At 47.1% G+C, this 19598-nt stretch overlaps 1 long non-coding RNA gene across 1 annotated transcript; it reads right to left on the bottom strand.

The window, feature by feature from the left end:
- Window positions 1-223: 223 nt before the first annotated feature.
- LOC122208525 lies at window positions 224-19539 on the bottom strand. The gene is made up of 2 exons (XR_006197267.1): window positions 19437-19539; window positions 224-401 (listed from the first exon to the last, which is right to left on the bottom strand). It is a non-coding gene; the product is annotated as an uncharacterized LOC122208525 (long non-coding RNA).
- Between the last annotated feature and the right edge of the window lie 59 nt (window positions 19540-19598).

The following is a 19598-nucleotide window of genomic DNA, read 5'->3' on the forward strand; positions in this document are numbered from 1 at the left end:
AATAATATCAAACTGCTCTTTTTAGAATGGATTTCTATCCTCCCACCAACTAGTTAAGCTAGGACAAGCATTTTCATCTGTAAAATGCCATTCCCAGACTGCCACCCAGAGTTTTTGTAAAGAAAAGATGAATGAATAGATGGGAAAGTTATCTGGAAATTCATAAAAATTCACTGGTAAAAAAAAAAAAAACTGTAACAAATAAACCCCAAAATTCCAGTGGTTTAACACAACAGATATTTATTTCTCACTTATGTAGTACTCCCAAGCAGGGACTCCTAATTGTCATGAAGCTCATCTCCAAGAGTGATTCTGGTACCCATAGTCCTTCCTCCTTGTGGCTCTTCCCACTTCCAACATCCAAAATGGCTTTGAAGGTCCTCATGTTTACCTGCATCAAGCTAGAAGAGTAAAAATCATGAAGAATATCTAAGAAGATTTTTTATAAGCCAAGTCTGGAAGTGGAATATATACCTTCTGCTCACATTCTATTGGTTAGAACCCAGCTCATGGCCACACCTACCAGAAAGGGTCCGGGAAGTATAGTCTCCCTGTGGGGACAGGAAGATAAGGAAATGTTTTGATGAACACAGATCAGTCTCTTGCTCCTGTACAAAGCTGAGAAGTCACAATTACATGATTCTTAGCCCCATTTGAGAGCTTGAGAGTGGGAATAAACTAAGGACCAACCATGTAAAATATCTTGACTACTGGGCTTTCACTGGATGCATATGTTGGTAATCTGGAATTCCCCAGCTGAGCATCTTCCATCCTTCCATGGTGCAAAACTGAGTAAGCTTATCACAAGCTAGAGCTGTTAGACCATTAGATTACCCAGAAAGATCTACCTACCTACCTACCTACCTACCTACCTATCACCTCCATATTCCTGGAAATTATAATTCAGTGGACCTAGTAATGTGTTTTTAACACAGGGAAATCAAGATCCTTTCAGTTGCAAGCGACAGAAATCCAATTCACATGGTCTTAAGCACCAAAGGAAATGTACTGGTTCATGTAACTGTGCCAGGGGTAGAATAAGTTGGGGCATAGTTAGATATAGACACAAAAAGTCTCATTGGGTCACCCCCACTCTCCATCTCTCACCTGATCTCCTCAATAGAGGATCCATTTTCAGGCCATCTCCCTCATGGGTCAAGGTGGCCACCAGCAGCTCCAGGCATACTCTTTTATGAACAGCCCCATGAGAACTACTCTTTCTCTGTAAAAGTCCCATAATTTGTCCATCTGGCAGTAATTGTTCTGGCTTGGTTCCTATGCCTATCCCTGAACCAATCACTGTGACCAAAAAGATGGTACCCTCTGATTATCTATGTCTGGGTCATGAGACCATCCTGAATCTAGGGGTGAGGTTCAATCCATACCATGAATATACACCAATGTGCATTAGAGGTGACTCCTCAAGGACAACTAAGGTGCTATTCCCAGGAGAATGGGGACAGGGAAGGGATGTTAGGCAAGCATCAACAACAGGATTCTCATATACTAGGCTATGGGAGGCTCCAAGAGAGGTAGGAGCTCTGAGCTTGAAACTCCCCACAGGACTGGGAAGGAACACTCCTTCAGACATGCAAAGGGGTCTCTGCTCACCAAGCTGCCTGATGCCTCCCACCCCCATCCCAAACCCCAGTGGAGTGCCCCTTGCATTGAACACATGAAGCTGAAGTGACTCTCAGGGCTTTCTTTGTCAGCAGGCCAGGAGTCTACTTGGCCTTTTCACCCAGACCCTCTCAGTGGCTCTACCCCCAGTATGCTTGCACCCTCACCCCCAGCCAAGGCCTAGTGCTTGGCTTCCAATAACATCAAGGACTTAAGCTGATAATGACTTAAAGTTTAGTGACTTGAGGCCCATGAGCAAAAAATGGCCTATGAATCCTTAAATCTGAGTTCAACATTCTGTGTGTGTACACAATACATGTGAGTGCTTCTCCTCTTCACCAAGGAAAAGAAATCCACAACTTTCATCAAATTACCTAAGGACACTTCACCTAAAAAACACTAAGAACCACAAATGTCGATTGTGGCTTCTCTGGGCACCTGTTTCAAGTATTTAGTGGTGAAATTTCATGTTCTGTAATACTCCTTCCGGAGAAGCAGGAAGCTATGTGCCAAACTGAAATGATACTCTTAGATCAGTGTTTCCTGAGATTGGCTCATTGGAAGATGAGTTGATGTGATCTCATGTCCAGTAGGAGAAACAAAAACATTTCCATGTTCAAATAAGTTGGGGAAATGTTGGGTTAAACAAACTTCTTTTCTTCAGGACTTGTCATAATGTTCTTTAATATTCTAACATGTGGAGTGACTCTCCAGGAGGAGTTGTGGTAGGTAGGTGGAGTTTCCCAAAGTTATTTAACACAAGCACTGTCTTGTATGGGGGTTTGCTTTGTTTTCAGCATCCTGTTCAACATTTTCCTGAACACAGATTCATGGGACTAGCAATTTGGGAATGCCTTTGTCCTCAAGGGATGTATATTTGTGGTGGCAACTTTGTGTTTGCAAGCATGAAAAAGCTTCAAAAGGGGCAATATTTAAGAGAAATAATTCCCTGTTCTTTGCTTGAATTAGAACAAATGAGGTGTCTGTATATTTGCGAGGCTCCAGGGCATCCCTGGGTGTCTTTGAGCTGTGGCATGTCAGGTAGAAAGAGCAAGGGACCGGGGTCAGCATGCCTTGGGGCAGACTCGTGGCTCTGTCACTAACTGGCTATGTAATTAAGGCATGGACTTGACCCCTTTGAGTGTCAGCCAGTTACCTGTAAAAGGGTTTGATGTGAGGATTAAATAAGATTGTGAACTAAATGCACAGTGTCTGGCACTCAGAAATGCTCCTCCATAGCAGCTGAAGCAGAAGACTGTCTTGGTTTGGGGTCTGCAGAGCTTCACCCTTTGTTCTGGCAGCCCCAGGAAATTCTATTGTCCTTACCTGCCTTATCCTCTTGCCTCAACCTTCTCCCACCTGCTCTTGACAGCTCCCCATTCTCTCCTCTTCAAGCTGCTTTGCTGGTGCTCCAAACATGTCCAAACACTGCTGACCCTCTTCCCTGCCCTCTGAGTGGGGAGATGGGTGATGGCAATAGGACCACAACCTCCGAGGCTGGCTCCCTCCCACCTGCCTCAGCAACTACCCTGGCACCACCTTGGGCCAACAAACCACAAGGGAATGGATGCAAAGGCCTCACTATCTGCTGACGCTGGCAGACTGTCCTTCAGGTCACCCTTTATGGTATGTCACCAAAAGCGAACAAATCTATGCCGCGTCTCTTCTATCAGAGCTTGTTTCTATCTGCATCTGTCATCGCTGATTGCATTTCAATGGGTTTAGTCTCTATTTTAAATAAAAGATTTATGCCTTAGCTGTCAGAACCTGCTTTTATTTGAAAATTTAATCTTGTTTCTGGGAGTCTAGATTAACTTATTAGATTTAGGCGTCCCTCGTGTGTCTCTGAGAGAAAAGGAGTAGATTCTCCCCTCTCTGCATATGGCCCTGCACATACCACACAGCAGAAGCCAAGAGCTGGATGGACTTCACTGTGAGTAAACCAAGACAGGACAGAGGGACAGAAGCTACCTCTTGGACACCTTTCTTTGGTTACCACATGTCCAGGGAGTGTTTCTCCTGTTTCTGGGCCAGTTTCCAGGCCATTCCCCGGGAGGCCTGTGTTCCCTGCAAGGGCCCTCCACCAAACTTGCCCATTCTCAGGGATTTTGTGGAGGCTCCAGAAGAGGCCCCCATTTGTCAAGCCCAGCTATGCCAAGGAGTTCCCAAGTTTCCTTCATACCTATACTGTATCTTCTACCCCTCTCAGGTCGCTCACTTGACTGATTAAACCATGGGGTCAGAAGACGGGTTTGAGTCTCAGCAATGACCTCAGCCAAGCCACTTAACTTCCCTGACCCTTAGTCTCTTCATTTGAAAGATGAAGATAATGGTAATGCCCATCTAATAGGGTTTCTGAGTGAGGAAATGGTGGGGGGGGGGGGGAAGCTCTTGACAGGCCCCTTTCTGTGAATTTGTTGCTGCTTCAAGTGTGTATGGGGGTGTGGGGTATACCACTACCCCCTTTGGAGGTGAAGATGTGGCAGTCCAAAGGGAAGAGTGGCTTGCTCAAGGTCCAATAAGGTGAATGGCAAATCTGGCTCAGAACCAGGAATCCCCACCCAGTGCTACAGGCTCTTCCCTTCTCCCCTCACCCCACCCCACCCCTTGCCTCTCTGTCTGTCTCTCCCTTCCTCCTTCCCTCTCTCTCCCCCTTTTCTCCTCTCTCTCTCTCTCTCTCTCTCTCCCTCTCTCTGCACTGGGCTGAAATGTTTCCCCCTAAAATTCGTATTTTGAAGCCCTAACCTCCAGTGTAACTGCATTTGATTTCTGGAGAGAGGGTCTTTAGGAAGTAATTAAGGTTAAATAAGGTCATAAAGATGGGGCCCTAATCCAGGAGGACTGGTGGCTTTACAGGAAGATAAGATCTGTCTGTATGTCTCTCCCCTCTCCTCCTCCCCTACATGCTCTGAGGAAAGGTCATGTGAGCACATGGTGAGAAAGCAGCCACCTACAAGCCAAGAGAAGACACCCAGAATGAAGCCTACCTTGCTGGCACCTTGACCTTGGACTTCCTCCCCTCCAGAATTGTGAGAAAGAAATATGTTGTTGAAGACAGCCAGTCAATGGTATTTTGTTATAAAAGCCCAGTGCTTTTGTATCTGTCTGTCTGTCTCTGTTCCTTTCCCCCTCCGCCCCCAGCGATTCTTGACTTTCCCGTAGCATGACTGCCATCTGCTGGTCAGTCTAAGGATAGCAGGCAAGTGCGGGCCTCAGAGAGGCGCAGCCTCCTCCAGGGCACCCCCTCCCCGCCTCATCTATGCCTGCACTCTGCGTGAGCAGCACAAGTACACTCAGCAACCAAGGAGGAGGGCTGGGAGAGCTGAGATGGCTTCTCGCTCCCCTTCGTTTGCCCACTCTCCTACACAATAACTTGGTAGTCCCTCAACTCTTATGAACACTTCTTTTTAGTTATAAGTTCCTTAGAGTCAGGGCCACAACTGACCCATCTCATTCCCACCTACTAACTGGCTGGCACACAGTAGGTGCTCACTAAATGTTCCCTGAATGACTAAGGGAAGCCGCTGTCATTTGGGGATTTCATTGGTTCTCATCTTTAAGGGGCTGGGTCTCAGGAACCTCTATTGCTCCTGGTGGGGGCCACTGCACCCAGGCTCACATGTGCTGCACCCAAACTCAGGCTCCTGCACACAGCGACAGGTGCCCACCTGGCTGGGCCAACAGGTCACAGATCAAGAGCATCATCTCCTATCTCATTAGAAAGGCTTCAAACCCAGCTCTGTGGGCCAACCCTTAGTGGGGACATGTGTCTCCTGGTTTGTCACTTGGCAAAACAACTCCAAGGGGAGGAAGACAGTGTCTTCATAAGTCAGCTACCTCGGCCTCCAAAAGAACTGTTATCTGAGGGGGCTAATTAAGATGAATCTGTCCAAGGGGAGAGGAAGCCCCAGCTCCAGCGCGAGCTTTCCAACCTAGAGGCTCCTCTATCACTCCAGTTCCTAAATCAGCCCAGGGTAACAGGGGGAGAGGAGGCTCCCTGGGGCCCAGTATGCTCAGCCAGGCCCCAGTCACCCTCATCAGGGCTAGGACTCCCCATGAGGAAGTGAGGCGCTCACCTGCAGTGCACGATTTAAAGGAGCAGCTTGTGCCAGGTAAGAAATGTACCCCCTCTCTTTGGCCTCAAGAGTCTCATGTGGCTCAGCACAGTGCTGGTCCTGATCTTGTCTTTCCTTAACATTTGGGAAGTTTATTCATCATGGACTTTCTTGCATGAGATTTAGTTGCTATAAAATATTGCGCTAGTGAAAGTGAGGGCTTAAACAGTATCTGTGCACCCATGTCCATAATAGCATTATTCACCATAGCCAAAAGGTAGAAAGCAACCACCCCACGTGTCCGTCGATGGATGAGTGGATAAGCAAAATGTGGTATCTCCACAATGGAATATGAGTCAGCCTTAAAAAGGAAGGAAATTCTGGGGCGCCTGGGTGGCTCAGTCGGTTAAGCAGCCGACTTCGGCTCAGGTCACAATCTCGCGGTCCGTGAGTTCGAGCCCCGCGTCGGGCTCTGTGCTGACAGCTCAGAGCCTGGAGCCTGCTTCCGGTTCTGTGTCTCCCTCTCTCTGCCCCTCCCTGACTCATGCTCTGTCTCTCTCTGTCTCAGAAATAAATAAACATTAAAAAAAATTTTTTAAAAAAAGGAAGGAAATTCTGACACCTGCTACATATGCATGAACCTGGAGAACATCACACTAAATGAAATAAATCAGATACAAAAAGAGAAATACTGTATGATTCCCTTTATACAAAGTACTTAGAATAGTCAGAGTCATAGAGATAGAAAGTAGAATGGAGGTTGCCAGGGGCTGGGTGGCGGGAGCAGGGAGTATGGTGTGAATGTTTAATGGGGACAGGGTTTCAGTTGGGGAAGATAAAAAAGTTCTAAAGATGGAGGGTGGGGATGGTGGCACAACAGGGCCAATGTATTTAACACAACTGAACTGAACACTTAAGAATGGTTAAAATGGTAACATTTTATGGTATGTTTCACCACAACAAAAAATCTGCATGAAAATAGTATTGATCTTAATTGCTGAGTTTTTTGGTGTCCTCTGAAATTTTGTGCCTGGGTCGAATGTGTCTTGCCTCACCCTTGCCTGACCTTGAATTCTTTACATTGTCCCTATCCTACTGACCATGGGACCCAGCCTGGGGGATGTTAGAAGTTAACAGGCCTGCTCAAGGTCACCTAGGAGATTATTGGTGAGCCGGAAAGTCAAAAGCCGAGGCCCTGGCTCCCAGCTGAGGACTTCGTTCCATGCAGCTCTTCCTGCCTAGTCATTCCCAAGGTGCTTCCGGGCAGCTCTGTGAACACCACTGTCCTTTTGGAGGCAGCTATTCCTTGGTCAGAATCTTATCCCACAAATAAGATCCTCAGTGGACCCAGCCCTAGCCCACCTCTCCTATTATGGGGACCCCCCCCCCCCGCTACAGCTACAACTCTCTGCTCCCCTTTCAGAGAAATTTCTAGGCAGGGGCAGGATCATGGGGTCAATAGGGTAGGCAAAGGGGCCAAGTCCATTTTCACACTCCCTAACTATGACCATGGCTGCTACCTTTCCCCCAACATCCATCCGCCCTCCTGCCCAGGAACAGAACCCAATCTTAGCTGGGCACAGGCTGACTGGAATAAAGGTTACATTTCCTAGCTTCCCTTGCTAGCTGGGTGTGCCCACAGACTTTAGATGTAGACACACTAAACCCTACACATGGAAGCCAAAGCCAGTCTATGGTATTTTTGTTATAGCGGCCAGAGCTAAGACAAGGTACTTATTTGTATTATCTGGTGAGTGGCCAATCTGTTAAAACCAAGAGTTCCCCCAAAATCAATGATCATCTCCAAGCTCCAGATATTTATTTCTTTTCCAGCAATTCTGGCTGAGATATTGGGTTCCTCAGACTTTGCTATAGGGAATGTGACCTGAATGTTGTCTATTCAGAGCACAGCTGTGGGGACCAGTCACAGTGGATGAGAACCTGCCCCCATCCTCCCCAGCTCTCCCCACATCACCTCCCCAGGCTCTCTCCCAGTCCCTACCCTGGGGCTTCCTCGGCCAGTCAGATACTTCTGCTGACTGCACATCTCCTCTCCAGGCTGGGGAGAAGGAACCAGGCACTGGGAAAGGCTCTCAAAGTGGCCCCTTTGGCAAGAACACAGACACATGTCTCAGCCCCAAGGGTGGAGGCAGGGAGAAAGCAGGGGAGGAGGCTGGAGGGAGTGCTGATGGTTAGAAGGCCGACAGGCAACTTCCTCCTAAGTCATGACCAGAGATAAAAGTGGTCGCGAATAGCTTCTCCAAGCACTTCACAGTCTCTAAAGCACTTTTCCTTCCATTATGCTCCTTATTCCCAGTGGGGAAACAGGTCAGAGAAGGCAGAGAGCTTGCCCACGGTCACACAACAGTCAGAGATGCTGTGTTGACCCACCTTAAACATTCCTCAGAATTTGGAGAACATTCCAGACACTTGGGCCCTTAGCAGTGGGCTTGGGGGCACATGAAGAGACACTCACCTGCTGACTGTTTCTGAGCCTTGGTCTGGCCTTTAGGGAAGGACCTATAGATGTGGGGGTGGAGGGAAGGCATCTTCCTGGGGGTCCGACCTGGCCTCCCCTCACAGGTGTGAACAATAACATGCCTTTCTCAGAAAACCTTGGGTTTATTCACTTAGTGTCCCCTCCTCTCTCCTTTTTTTTTAATGTTTATTTTTGAGAGAGAGAGAGGGAGTGGGACAGGAGCAGAGAGAGAGGGAGTCAGAGAATGTGAAGCAGGCTCCACGCTATCAGCACAGAGCCCAATGTGGGGCTTGAACACAGAAACCATGGATCATGACCTGAACCAAAATCAGATGCTCAACCAGCTGAGCCACCCAGGAGCCATCCTCCCCTCTTCTGATACTAGCACCCCAATAGTGCTTTGGAGAGCCATCCCTCCTCACAGGATACACTCTGAGTCCTTAGTCAAGGGTCCCACCCGGCTTCTTGGCAGAGGGGTGACTGTATAATGGTGGCCCAGACAGCCAACTCTGTTTCCCCTGGAATCTCAGACACACAGATGGCAAGGCCCCAGCAGGCAGACAGCATGGGGGTCTGCCTCCATCTCGGGCTCCGCAAGACTTTATTTTCCACCTTTTCCTCCTACACCGAGAGCTACTCCAGATCCTTCCACTATATGCCTGCCTCATTCAGGTTAGCCAGAGACACTTGTTGGGGCTCCCAACTGAGATGCCTGCCTGATTACCCAGCTGGGCCCAGCAAAGGGAGACTCCCAGGGGTCTCTGTCTAGCAGGAACTGCCCCCCTACCTCAGGGCAAGTCTCTCCCTGTGCAGACCACTCCCCAGCCCCTATTGTGTTTTCTGCAATTTCCGATTGATTACTTTCATAGAGTCCTGGATGCAGGTCTATTTCTGGGGACCCGGCCTCCCCTTCACAGACCTTATGATGTCCGGCCGGGTGGCAGCACAGCAGGCCTGAGGCAGGTGAGGTCTCCCACCTTGCACCATGGAGAAATGACACCACCTATGAGCCCTCGCTGCCCTGCTGCTGGGCATGTTACTCATGTCAGCTCACTCCAGCCTCCTCCACTTTGTGCCTGCTGCACAGGCTCCCCCAGCCCCTTCCCATCGTAGGACCCTTCCCAGAGCCACACAAGACTCGCTGCTCTTGTCCACCCTTTGGGTGTGAGTTCCAGCAACGCCTTCTCAGTGAGGGCCTCCAGGACCCTGGAGAGATGGAACTTTACCGAGCCACCCCCGGGGCTGCTTGAAAACCACCACCAGAGACAGATGCAGGTGGAAGGTGTCACCCTGCAGGCTGTACTCTGGAATCAGAGGGGAAGGAGGAGGACGGTAGGGAAAGCAGCTGTGGGGACCTTGGGCAGCATGGACGTAAGGAGAGAGAATCTGGAACAGACTGCGGGGGACATGAAAACCAAGTGAGGATGTGGGAGATGCTCCTGTGGGGTAACTGGGCACCCGGAGACAACATTAAAGAGGGCGAAGTCCCCGGTACTTGCAGTACCATAGGGTCACCCTAATGGGCAGGGTCAGAATCAAGAGCCAGGGCTGGACCCAGGAGCACGACAGAGAGAGTAAAGTGGCAGCTCCTGGGGTGCCAGCTCAGGGCTCTTCAGGGAGACGCATGGAGCTGTTCTTCAGAGCTCCACTTACACAGAGTGCAATTGCAGTGCAGTTTCGCCTGTCTTTCCATGCCTCCCCCAGCCTCCCGGCCCCAAGGCCTCCCCAAGCTTCTTCTAGGGGCAGTGGGGGAGAGGGAGTTCCTGCCACAGTGGAGCCAGACTCACTTCTCAGGGTATCGGCCCTTGTATCTTTCCCAGAGGAAACAGCCCTCTTCTTTGTAAGTTAATAATTTAGTATTAATAGTGTTACTATTTTTCATGTGCTAATTGTGTTAGGGAAACTTCACATGGATGAATCCTGGCTGGTAGGAGTGGGGGGGAGGGAGCGGGTAGGTATGGTTATTAATCCCAGATTTTACAGGGAAGGACACTGGGGCAGGGAGATTGAAATTCATGTCCATGGTCACATGGGCCTTAAAGCGGCAGAGCCATGACTTAACAGCAGTCTGGCTCTACCATGCACCTAACCAGGCACCATGCTGCCCTGAAATGAAGGGGGCTTGCATCCTCCCCCTTGCCACTGAGGTATACCAGGCCCCTGCCCGGTCCCTGTGTCTGGCCCCCTCCCTGCCTACCCAAGGTCCCATCAAGCCCCCACCAAGTGGCTCCCATTCCTGAGAGCCTCCCCTCCCTTCCTTCCAGCCCCACCCGACACCCAGGCCCCCCATCCCCCCCCCCCACAGTGGTTTCCCCATCTTCACCCTCCCACCCGCGTCCCCTTTCAACTGTTTCTCCTAGAAGCTTCAAGCAGGAGAGACAGCTGGGGATCTGCTCTGCAACCTGCTTGGGATGGCCACACTGGGGCCACCCAGGCCTCCTGCTGCCACCGCCGCCCAAAGGCAGACATTCGGAGCTTCTCAGCTGACTCCAGCAGAGAATTCGCCGCACCATCACCGACTGCCATCATGCTGTGATTAGTTAATCACTAAGTGCATGGGGCTTTTAATTAACTGCCAGCCCTGCGCGGGCGGGCAGCTGTTCCACGAACCACATCAGCTCACGGCTCCCCCAGTCCAAGCTGATGGAGCACTTCAATCATGCACTTGATGCTTGGATATTTGGATGCTGCGGAGATGCGGCTGCCCTTTCTGCAACCAGAGGGGGACAGAGCTGCCAGCCACAGGAAGGAGAAAAGAAGGTGACTGTCAGTTGGGGGTGGGGGTGACCTCAGATGTGTAAGTGTGAAAGGGGAAGTCTGCATAAGATCTGTGAGTATGCAGATGTAGCTGTGGTGTTTATGTCAAAAGTAACTCAACTCAAATAAGTGTAGGGAACAAAAAACAAAAACCTATAGGTGCCACATAACCAGAGAGTATGAGACTTCAGGGATGGCTGGATCCAGGAGTATGAATGAAGTTGCCAGGGCAGATGGAGCCTGAACTATCAGTACAGCAGCACTTGTATCCCGGGTGAATCAACTGAATACAGGGAGCTTATGTGAGGCATGAACAAGATAGCAATGTTGTTGCTCCAAACAGGGATGTCCCCTGCTCCTCTCTGATTCAGTTATTCCCTCTCACCTCTGGGCCTCCAACTAATTCTGGCCCCATTTCTATTACAGACTTATTACATTTAATTGTAACCATTTGTTCACATGGCTGTGTTGCCCAGTAGACCAAGATTCCCCAACATTAGCACTAGTGACCGTTGGGGTTGGATAATCCTTCAGGGGCTGTCTTGTGCACTGTAGGACGTTTGGCTCTGCACGTGACAGAGGGTGACCAGTGTGGATGTGTCCCCATCTCAAGGGGGAAGATGCTTACCTTGTCATACCACATCCTTCATTTATTAAACAGATCAGAAATCTGAATTTTTTTATGACATGGCCTGACTTCTAAAACACTTAGCAGGCTGAATAAAATACATCTGTGGGCCAAATATCACTGGCACTACTTTGCAACTCTTCATTGAGTCCTATTCACTGTAAGACGAAAGAGGTCAAACAGCAAACCCAAGGTCACAGAGCCAAAAGAAGGAGAGCTGCATGGGCCTCGTACCTGGGCCTCTGGCTCCCTGACCAGCCAAGTCTTCCTAGCTCCATGCTGCTCCGTGTTTTACCTCACCCTCAGAGCCATCCAGCCCTGAGGCCTGGCCCCTGGAAGGCCCTGGCAGCCTCCTTGGGGCCCTGCTGAGCAAAGGAAGGACACTTTCAGGACCAAGGAGACTGCAGGGCCGTGAATATGTAAATCACAGCCCACTCCACAGTACATCCATCCTGCAGCCTAATTGAGACATTTGCTTGGAATGTCCTGGAAAACTAGGGCAGATGTGGTGTTCTGAGAATTAGAGCCACCCTCCTCGGACACCCTGCTGAGACTGGGGACCTATGGCTGTGCTCTGGAACTTGGTTGGGCCAGCCACAGTAAAGCAGTTCTTGCTAATAAGATTATATATATTTTTTAAATGGCCCTTGAGTATTGCAGTGATACTGGGTATTAAAATGCCAGAAAGGAGGGCAAAGGAAAAAAGACAGCCCATCACTACATAAACCGTGCAGCACCAGGTGGAAAAATCCGCTGATTTCATCCCCATATATCCCCACCCCCAGCCTAAGCCAGAGAGGTTGGAGGTATGTTCACACTTTTCTTGACACTGGAGGCTTCCTCAATTTGCAATTCATTTCAATAGGTACCACTTGGTGATGGGGGTAGGGAAAACACTGTCCGCAAGGCTTCATTTCTTTCTTGCAACAGAATTCCAGGCCCTACTCTGGACTTGGGATCCCAGCTTATCAGCAGCCGTGGTCTATTCGATGCTGCCTATACGTATGCATGGTGTCTTCCCGGGTCTCTCTGGCTCAGCGTGCCCACTCTCCTCCCCACCCACCCCCATTTCTGCTCACATCACTCAGAGGTACCTGGCTGGTTGGAAGCATTCAAGAGCTGCTTGTTGAATGACTGAATGAGCTTTCTAAAGCAGCAAAACATTTCACCACCTTCATTCTCTGGCTCTGTTCCCTGTCCCCATGCCTCCCTGTCCCCATTTCTCCTCCCTGTACACCTTCATACCTTGGTAGGTGCTGTTACCTCCAAAGAGAATGTAATTCTCCTATTGTCGAAGCCTCTGATTCCTTCAAGACCCAGCTTGACTTCTTTCTCGGTGGAGTCTTCTCTGATGGCCTCCCCACCCCTCCCCCCACGGCCAGGAGACTTCACCATGCCCTCCATCACTATTACATGTTACCATCTCCCCTGTATTAGCTATTTGTATCACCTGAAAGATTTTTATTGCAAGTAAGAGGAAACACAACTCCAGCTCATTAAAAGTCTGAAAAGTTCAGGGGTGCCTGAGTGCCTCAGTCGGTTAAGCATCAGACTCTTGATACCGGCTCAGGTCATGAGATTGAGCCCCGAGTTGGGCTCTGCACTGAGTGTGGAGCCTGCTTGGGATTCTCTCTCCTTCTCTGCCCTCCCCCACTCACACACACACACACACACACACACACACACACACACACAGACTCAGTAAATAAATAAATAAATAACTTTTTTAAGTCTGGGGGTGCCCAGGTGGCTCAGTCAGTTAAGCTTCCAACTTCAGCTCAGGTCATGATCTCATGGTGCATGAGTTCAAGCCCCGCGTCAGGCTCTGTGCTGACAGCTCAGAGCCTGGAGCCTGCTGTCTCCTCTCTCTGCCCCTTGCCCATTTGCACTCTGTCTCTTTCTCTCTAAAAAATAAATAAACATAAAAAATAATTTAAGTCTGAAAATCTCAGACACTGGCTCAGTTGTTCAGTGAGACTCTTGACTCTTTGAATGGTGTTTTATCTTCACTCTAGCTTCCCTCCCTCACCAGACCAAAATGACCACCACCATTCCAGGCTTCACATCCATACACCCCACCATTCACAGAGGAGTCTTCTTCACATTCCTAATGAAGCTCCCAATTCTATACTGATTGGGCCCTTCTTGCATCAATCACTCTAGCCTGGGGAACTCAGGGTATTGATTGGCTTACACCAACCTGATCCCGTCCCTCAAATTGGAGTGGTGTTTGTTCACCCAAACTACAAGGGGGAACAGTGGAGGGGAGAGTGGGAGACAAAACCATGCTCACAAGGCTTTGCAGGTGTCTCCCCTAGGAAACAATAAGCTCCATGAGAGCAGGAACTGACTATACTTAATTTTTTTAATGTATATTTATTTTTGAGAGAGAAAGAGCATGAGCAGGGAAGGGGCAGAGAGAGAGTGGGACAGAGGATCTGAAGCAGACTCTGCATGGACAGTGGCAAGCCTGATGTGGGGCTCAAACTCACAAACTATGAGATCATGACCTGAGCTGGAGTCAAGATGCTCAACTGACTGAGCCACCCAGGTACCCCAGATTTCTACACCCCCCCTCCCTCACTGCCCAGGACAGTGCTTGGCACCAGAAACACACCCATAAATGCTCCTTGATTTGAATTATCTCCTGTCCCATGAGATGATCCTCTGGGTCCTGGGTCTCCTAACCTCTGGTCTCTTTTAAGATGGCTGTAGCCGAAAGAGAATGCTAATACTCATGTTCACAAACATAGAGTTCTGGCAACCCAATTTCCACCCCAGAACAGGTCTTCTAGAAACATGTGGACACTGATTTCTACTGCAGATTTGGGGATGAGAAACCTGGGGTGAAGAGGCCCGCATGTGTTGTCCTGTCCATTCACTCTCTCACTCATTCACTTACCTACTCACTGTATCAATGCCTATTAATCATTGCCTCCCACCCTGCACACACAGCCCCTGCTCAATGGGGACAGACCATGTGACTGTACACGGCCTCCACCCAACTACCCTTGATTGATTACAATCGATTTTTTCATTATTTCATTAGAGAGGTTGCAACATTCCCTGAGAGGCATTTGAAAAACTTGGAGGATTTCCTTCTATTTTACTTGTGACCAAGTATTAAAATATTGAGATGTGGCGCACCTGGGTGGCTTAGTTGGTTGAGCATCTGACTCCTGGTTTCAGCTCAGGTCATGATCTCACAGTTTGTGAGTTCGAGCCCCGTTTTGGGCTCTGAGCTGATAGCACAGCCATCTCTTTCTGCCCCTCTCTTTCTGCCCCTCTTCTGCTCCCACTCTCTGTCTCTCAAAATAAATAAATAAACTTTAAAAAATAAAATAAAATATTGACATAGAGTCTCAAAGGGAGACTGTATACATTTTTAAAAATTTCTCCCATATATTAGTTTGGAGGACTAGTATGTGTATGCAAATAGGCTAAATTATATATGAATTTTATGTTAACACAGTAAAGGGGGTCTTACAAAATGTATTATATAAAAGGTGTATTGACAGGGGACTTCCACCTACGGCTGAGGAGGGACATAGCAAATCCTCTCCCCTAAAAGCAATTACAAAGCTGGACAAAATTGATCAAAACAACCACGTAGCACTCCGGACATCATACCACAATTGGAGCAGTATCTGTGCTTGCAAACCAGAAAGTTGGGCAATAACCGTGAACATCTGTGGCATTCCTGCCCAAAGCTGCTCCCGGCCCCTCCTCCCAGCTACAAGCACAGAGGTCCCACCAGTGTGGGGCAGTTTCTCTGCTTTGGCTAAAAGGGAATCACTGGATTGGGGGCAGCAAGCGGCACCCACCCTTGGCAGCCTTGTAGGCTTCAGGGAAAATCTCCAAGGCAGAAAAGCACAAGAGCCACCAGCTCCACCAGACCGAGGCTGCCGGTTGTGCTTGGGGCAAACATACTCCTGGCTAAAGCTGCGTGCACGCAGTGTGCAAACCACAGAAGGCCCAAGCCAGCCACACACTCCAGGCTAACCCCTAGGTTGTGCGTGTGTGCAAAGATGAGAAAGAGTCCAGCGGAAAGTAAACGACAGAAAACACATGAAAATGGCCTGAGTTTTGAGTGGGTTCCTGTTATCAGCTGCTTCTAAAATGGCTCCCTGTGATCCTCACCTCCTCGGATTAGTACCCTATGTAATCCTCCCTTTGGGTGAGGCCAGCACATAGTGACCTGCTTCTAATAAACAGAACTCAGCAGAAGTGATGGGTGTCACTTCCGAGGCTAGGTTTTAAAAAAATGACTTCCGCCTTGCTCTCATTCTCTCTCTGGTTCTTCTCCCTTGCTGCCCTGATGAAATGAGCTGCCATGTTGTGAGCTTCCCTATGGAGAGTCACATGTCACAAGAGACTGAAGGTCTTTGCTGCCAATGGCCAGCAAAGGAAGAACTCAGGTCAATGAGCTGCAAGGAACCCAGTCCTGCCAAGAACCAGATCAGGAACTTGGAGGTAGAGCCTCCCCCAGTTAGTCCTTCAGATGGTCCACCGTAACCTGGCTCACACCTGATTTTAGCCTGAGTCAGAGGACCCAACCAAGGTACACCCAGAATCCTGACCCACAGGAGCTCTTCAATAATAAACTGTGCAAAAATAAATAATAATAATAAATAAATAAATAATAAATAAATAAAATAATAAATAAATAAAATAAATAATAATGCAGTCCTAAGAGAGCTGACACAGCCCCCCTGTCCACACACAGATTCCTCAACAGAGGACAGATTGCTTACTGGCTGGAGGTATTTGAGCACAATCTCTGTCCAGTCGGATATGCAGATATGCAGACACAGAAGCAATCAGGAAGCTAGGCTTAAATATAAAAACAAAAATACAAAAAATTTAATCAGAAACTTCAGGGACTTCACACCATCAGGAAGACAGGATTCCCAGATTCCCAGACAGGGATTGTCTGATTCACAGAGCCTAGCTAAGTTATTAAACAGATAAATAAATGGGAAAAAAAGCAACAATAAACTTGGCAGGAATCAGAATCCAAAGTTGCTACAATTTTTCTTAATGTCCAGTTTTCAGTAAAAAATTACAAGATATACAAAGAAACAGGAAAGTGTGACACATACGCAGGAAAACATCTGTCAATAAACACTGTCTCTGAGTGTTTGCAGATGTTGAATTTAGCAAAGTCCTCAAATAGCTACTACAAATATGGCAAAGAATTAAAACAAATCATGTTTAAAATTTTAAATGAAAGTATGACAACAATGAATCAACATAAATTCTAAATAAGGAGACAGAGATTATTTTTTAAAAGATAAGTGAAATTTAATAGAAGAATTTTGCAACAAAGGAATATTATATCAAGACACTCTTATAATTTTTAAATGACCCAACTGAAGACAGCTAAGTATATTTTTTATTTTTTATTTTATTTTTTCTAACAAAATAAGTTACTTTAATTTTGTAGAAATGCTAATTTTATCTGTGCGATTTATACAAGTGTGTTGTTTTGTTTATTTTTTTGTTTTCAACATTTACTTATTTATTTTTTTAATATAATTTATTATCAAATTGGTTAACATACAGTGTATAAAGTGTGCTCTTGGTTTTTGGGTTGGTTTTTTGGGGGAGAGGGGAAAATGGGTGATGGGCATTGAGGAGGGCATTGTTGGGATGAGCATTGGGTGTTGTATGTAAGCGATGAACCATGGGAATCTACCCCAAAAGTTATTTATTTAAAAAGGAAAATTCTGGGGTTGAAAGTACAATTGAAATGAAAATATACTATAAAGACTCAACGAAAGATTATATATGGCCAAGGAAAGAATTAGCAAACTTGGAGATAGATTGATAGAAATTATCCAATCTAAGGATCAGGGGGAAAAAATGATGGAAGAAAAATGAACAAAACTTTGGAGCGCAGTGGTACAACATTAAGCATGTCAGCAGATGCGTGATGAGACTCCCAGACATAGAAAGAGAAAGGAACAGAAAAACATTATGGAAAATATGGCCAAGATATTCCAGAATCTGATGAAAAACATTAAATACATTATCCCAAAAGTTCAAGAAGCTTCAAGGAGGATAAATACAAAGAGATCCACACCCAGACACATAATAGCAAACATTTAAAAGACAAAAACAGGGGCTCCTGGGTGGCTCAGTTGGTTAACGTGTTGGACTTCAACTCAGGTCATGATCTCACAATTTGTGAGTTTGAGCCCCACATTGAGCCCTGTGTAGGGCTCTGTGCTGACAGCTCAGAGCCTGGACCCCGCTTCAGATACTGTGTTTCCCTCTCTCTCTGCCCCTCCCCTGTTCACACTCTGTTTCTCTTTCAAAAGTAAAGAAACATTAAAAAAAAATTTTAAGACAAAAACAGAGAGAAAAAAATCAGCAAAATAATAATAATAATAATAATAATAATAATAAAAAGACTCATGTGCAGGGGAGCAATGATGTGATTACCAGATGATTTCCCATATAAAACAGTGGAAAGCAAAAGGCAGTGAAATGGCATATACAAAATCCTGGGGGGAAAACTGTTAACCAAGAATTCTATTATCCAGCAAATGTTTCTCCAAAAATGAAAGTAAAATAAAGACATTTCCACATACACAAAGACTAATAGAATTCATTGCTAAAATCCTGCAAATATATTTGTAAAATGAATGAAGCCAGATATGAAAAACTGTATGTAATATGATTCCATTGATATAAAACTCTAACAGACAAAACAAACCTATGAAATTAGAAGTTAGAATAGTGTTTACCCTCAGAGGGAGACCCTGACCAGCAGGAGCTGTAAGGAGGAATTCTGGGGAAATTGTTATACAGATGTCTTCATTTGTGATTCTGGCACATTTCTTTCTTTCTTTCTTTCTTTCTTTTTTTCTTTTTCTTTCTTTCTTTCTTTCTTTCTTTCTTTCTTTCTTTCTTTCTTCCTTCCTTCTTTCTCTTTTAATTAGATTTCTTTTTTTAATGTTCTTTTTTAAGTTTATTTATTTATTTTGAGAGAGAGAGAGAGTAAGCAAGGGAGGGAGGGGGCAGAGAGACAGGGGAAGAGAGAGAATCCCAAGCAAGCTCCACACTGTCAGTGCAGAGCCTGATGCGGGGCTCAAACTTACAAACCGTGAGATCATGACCTGAGCTGAACTCAGAATCAGATGCTTAACCGACTGAGCCACCCAGATGCCCCTGGTACTTTTCTTTATACACAGTTTCCTTCAACAAAAGTTTAGTAACACAAAAAAGGACGCTTGATTGTGTCAGTCCCTCCCCTCTTTTTGAATCGCTTTATTGTTTTCCTCTTCCTTGTGAGTCTGAGCAAACCTGTGACTTCTAAGGTCCTGTCTGGTCTGGCCTTAGCCCACCTCTCCAGCATCATTTCTCACTACCTGGTACTCTAGCCTTTGGGCTTCTGTTATACTTCAAGTCTGCTGTGCTTCCATCCTGCCACAGGGCCTTTGTACATGCTCATCCCTCTGGTCCAGAGCCCCACTGAGACCTATTTACCCTTTAGCTCCATGCTTGAGTCAGTCGCGACCCTCCCACAACCCATCCAAATCTAGTTCTTTCACAGCATTGTATTTCTTTCCTTCAGAGCCCTCATTTTTATTTGCCCTTATGGACTCATAGAACAATTATTTGCTGCTTTGTCTTTCCCACTGGCCCATATGTTTTAGGAGGTCTGGCTATGTCAGTTTGTACTGTATCCCCAGCACCGTGCCTGGCACCTAGTACGCGTCTGATAGCTATCTGTTCAATGAACATAAAGTAACTGAGGCTATAAAAAATCTTCATTCTAATTAGAGTACATTGTGGAAAGCCTGGATACCAAACTAAGGAATATAGATTTTTTTTGTAGGCTACAGGGAGCCATTGAAGTTTTGTGAGAAAGGGAGGTATGTGAACTGACCTTTGTTTAAGATCTTCATGGCAGTGGAGGAGGAGAGGCTGTGGCAGAGTCCAGATAAGGGACAGTGCCTGCGGAGAGGCAATGGCCGTGTGTGGAAGCCAGTGCTGCACCCCACCCTGACCCCCCAGGCCAGCCTAACAGTGACCTCACAATCACCCCCTA

The sequence above is a fragment of the Panthera leo genome, chromosome E2 (assembly GCF_018350215.1).
Source record: "Panthera leo isolate Ple1 chromosome E2, P.leo_Ple1_pat1.1, whole genome shotgun sequence".
NCBI lineage: Eukaryota > Metazoa > Chordata > Mammalia > Carnivora > Felidae > Panthera > Panthera leo.